The sequence below is a fragment of the Phacochoerus africanus genome, chromosome X, assembly GCF_016906955.1.
Source record: "Phacochoerus africanus isolate WHEZ1 chromosome X, ROS_Pafr_v1, whole genome shotgun sequence".
Classification (NCBI taxonomy): domain Eukaryota; kingdom Metazoa; phylum Chordata; class Mammalia; order Artiodactyla; family Suidae; genus Phacochoerus; species Phacochoerus africanus.
In genome coordinates, this window is record NC_062560.1 from 48,918,959 (window position 1) to 48,923,665 (window position 4,707).

Below are 4,707 nucleotides of genomic sequence, written 5' to 3' on the forward strand. Positions count from 1 at the left end.
CCTCAGGAAACAAGAAAAAGCTCAAATAAACAAGCTAACTTTACATCTAAAGCAGCTAGAGAGAGAAGAACAGACAAGGCTTATAGTAGAAGGAAAGAAATCATAAAGATCAGAGCAGAAATCAGTGAAATAGAAATGAAGAGAACCATAGAAAAGATCAATGAAACGAAAAGCTGGTTCTTTGAAAAGATCAACAAAATTGCTAAACCCTTAGCCAGACTTATCAAGCAAAAAAGAGAGAGGACTCAAATCAATAAAATTAGAAATGAAAAAGGAGAAGTAACAACAGATATCACAGAAATACAAAGGGTCATAAGAGACTACTCAATGCAACTATGTACCAATAAAATGGAAAACCTAGAAGAAATGGGCAAATTCTTAGAAAAGTACAATCTTCCAAGACTAAACCAAGATGAAATAGAAAAGATGAATGGACCAGTCACAAGCACTGAAATTGGACTGTGATTGAAAAACTTCCAACAAACAAAAGTCCAAGACCAGAGGGCTTCACAGGTGAATTATATCAAACATTTAGAGAAGAGCTAACACCTATCCTTCTGAAACTATTTCAAAAAATTGCAGAGGAAGGGATACTCCCAAACTCATTCCATGAGGCCACCATCACCCTGATACCAAAACCAGACAAAGATACCACAAAAATAAGAAAACTACAGGCCAATTTCACTGATGAACATAGATGCAAAAACCTTCAACAAAATACTAGCAAACCGCATCTAACAATACATTAAAAGAATTGTACATCAGGATCAAGTGGGATTTATCCCAGGGATGCAAGGGTTCTTCAATATCCGCAAATCCATCAGTGTGATACACCACATTAACAAACTGAAGAATAAAAACCATAAGATCTTCTCAATAGACATAGAAAAAGCCTTTGACAAAATCCAACACCCATTTCTGATTAAAACCCTTCAGAAAGAGGGCATAGAGGGAACCTACCTCAACATGATAAAGGCCATATATGACAAACCCAGAGCTGGTGAAAAGCTGAAAGCATTCCTGCTGAGATCAGGAACAAGACAAAGATGTCCACCCTTGCCACTACTCTACAACATAGTTTTAGAAGTCCTAGGCGCGGCAATCAGAGAAGTAAAAGAAATGAAAGGAATCCAAATTGGAAAGGAAGAAGTCAAATTATCCCTATTTGCAGATGACATGATACTATACTGAGAGAATCCTAAAGACTCTACCAGAAAACTGTTAGAGCTCACCCATGAATTTGGTAAAGTCACAGGATACAAAATTAATACCCAGAAATCGACGGCATTTCTATACACTCACAATGAAAAAGCAGAAAAAGAAATTAAGGAAGCAATCCTGTTTACCATTGCATCCAAAAGAATAAAATACCTAGGAGTAAACCTACCTAAAGAGACAAAAGACCTGTACTCTGAAAACCATAAGACACTGATGAAAGAAATCAAAGATGACACAAACAGATGGAAAGACATACCATGCTCTTGGATTGGAAGAGTCAGCATTATCAAAATGACTATACTATACAAGGCAATCTACAGATTCAATGCAATCCCTATCAAATTACTAAGGATAGTTTTCACAGAACTCAAACAAAATAGTTTAAAGTTTGTTTGGAAGCACAAAAGACCCAGAATAGCCATAGCCATCCTGAGAAAGAAAAATGGAGCTGGAGGAATCAGGCTCCCGGACTTCAGACTCTACTACAAAGCAACAATCATCAAAACCGCATGGTACTGGCACAAAGATAGGAAATAGATCAGGGGAACAGGATAGAAAGCCCAGAATTCAACCCACGCACCTACAGCCAACTAATCTATGACAAAGGAGGCAAGGATATACAATGGAGAAAGGACAGCTTGTTCAATAAGTGGTGCTGGGGAAACTGGACAGCCACATAGAAAAGAATGAAATTAGAACACTCCCTAACACCATCCACAAAAATCAACTCAAAATGGATTAAAGACCTAGATATAAGACCAGACGCTATAAAACTCTTAGAGGAAAACATAGGCCAAATACTCTCTGACATAAACGACAGCAACATCTTCTCAGGTCCACCTCTTAGAATATTGACAATAAAAACAAAAATAAACAAATGGGACCTAATCAAACTGAAAAGTTTCTGCACAGCAAAGGAAACCCTAAACAAAATGAAAAGGCAACCCACAGAATGGGAGAACATCTTCGCAAATAAATGAACTGACAAGGGATTCATCTCCAAAATTTATAAACACCTTCTGCAGCTCCATACCAAAAAAAAACAAACAACCCCATCAAAAGATGAGCAGAAGATCTAAACACACAGTTCTCCAAAGAAGACATACAGATGGCCAAGAAACACATGAAAAGATGTTCAACATCACTGATTATTAGAGAAATGCAAATCAAAAACACTCTGAGGTACCACCTTACACCAGCCAGAATGGCCATCATCCAAAAGTCTACAAACAATAAGTGCTGGAGAGGGTGTGGAGAAAAAGGAACCCTAGTACACTGCTGGTGGGAATGTAAATTGGTGCAACCACTATGGAAAACTGTATGGAGATTCCTCAGAAAACTGAAAATAGAACTACCATTTGATCCAGCAATCCCACTCCTGGGCATCTATCCAGAGAAAACCATGAATAGAAAAGACACATGTACTCCAATGTTCATTGCAGCACTCTTTGCAATAGCCAAGACATGGAAACAACCAAAATGTCCATGGACAGAGGAATGGATCAAGAAGATGTGGTACATATGCACAATGGAATATTACTCAGCCATTAAAAGGAAAGAAATAATGGCATTTTTAGCAACATGGATGGACCTAGAAATTATCATGCGAAGCGAAGTCAGTCAGACAATGAGACATGAACATCAAATGCTATCACTGACATGTGGAATCTGAAAAAAAGGCCAGAATGAACTTCTTTGCAGAACAGACACTGACTCACCGACTTTGAAAAAGTTATGGTTTCCAAAGGAGACAAATTGGGGGGTGGAGGGATGCACTGAGTTTATGGTATGGAAATCCTTTAAAATTGGGTTGTGATAATCATTGTACAACTATAAATGTAATAAATTCATTGAGTAATGAAAAATAAATAACACAAAACTTTAATATCTCCAGTACTTTTATTGGTAGAATTATTAGTATAAATATGACAAATAAGTGAAAAATATGCAGGCAAGTTCGATAGATTTATGGGCAATATTCAACTACGGTGCCTAGGGATTCACATTTAGGTGATAAAACTACAAAAAATAGAAGGAATTAATTATCTAAAAGGCAGGATAGTGGTTTCTTATTTAGGATAGGAGGTTGTTTGGGATGTGGAGCATGGAAGGGGCTCCTTTGTGACTGGCAAAGTCCTCTTTCATACCCCAGTGATTTTCACCTTAGAATAATACATTAAGCCATACATTTGATCCATTTTCTTTTCTATATCTGTTTTATTTTACAATAAAAATTATTTTTGAAGATTCTTAGAAAGAAATGTAACAACATTGTAAGTAAACTATCATTTAAAAAAAGAAATAGATTTTGTAGTTGTTTCTTCCCTCTGTAGCTACTGAGTTACCATTCTTCATTCCAATCTATTTAAAAGAATCTGAGGTGGGGGAGAGGATCAAGATGGCAGAGGAGGAAGACGTCACACTCACTTTCTCCCACAAACACATCAAAATAAGACATCTGCATGTAGAATGATTCACACAGAATATCTACTGAATGCTGGCAGAAGAACATAGACCTCCAAAAAGGTCAAGAAATCCTCCACATAACTGGATAGAACAAAGGAAAGAGAGTGAGAGAGAGAGGGGGAAACAAACAGGACTAGCACTCCAGAGGGGAGCTGTTAAAGAGAAAAGGAATGCACAACCTGGGAAGCCACCTTATTGACAGGGAGATCAGCCAAGACGGAGGGACCTCAAAAGTCGCCAAGAAAAGAGCAGAAGCTGGACTGAAGAGGGCAAAGCAAAGTGAGAGCTGCACAAATCATCTGCACCACCACCCTGAACACCACAGCCACAGATGCTTGGGCAGGGGCTGAGCACTGTGACTCAGGTTCTGGAGGTCCTTGCTACTGTCAAGAGCCCAGCAACCAGGCACTGAATACTAGCCCTGCCCATTGCCTCCTCCTCCCTAGAAATACACTCTGTACCTTATAAAGGGGATAATAGCATGCTCACACTGAAGAAAGAGCAAATATCCAAACTCCCACACCAAAAAGTAAATAGTAACCCCCCACAAAATACAAAGGGACGTTCTTGCATAGAAATAGCCCTCCAAGACTACAGTAGCTGCTTTCCCTAAACTCACAGAAAAAGAAAAATATAAGCAAAATGAAGAAGCTCATGAACCATTACCAGTTAAAAGAACAGAAGTCACCTGAAGCAGCAAACGGTGAAACTAATAGACACTGCAGTCTCATACACACTGAGTTCAAAAAGTAGAAAATGAAAACACTGAAGGAATTAAGGGTGAATATGAAGGAATTGAGAGCAAATATAAATAGTAATGCAGGTTCCTTTAGAAAGGAACTAGAAAATATAAGGAGGAACATGGAAAAATTAGAAAATTCATTTGCAGAGATGCTTACTGAGTTAAAGGAACTAAGGAACAGAATTAATAATGCAGAGGAAAGAATTAGTGATTTCAAAGATAGGATAATGGAAATCACCCAATCAGGACAGCAGACAGAAATCCAAATGAAAAAACATGAA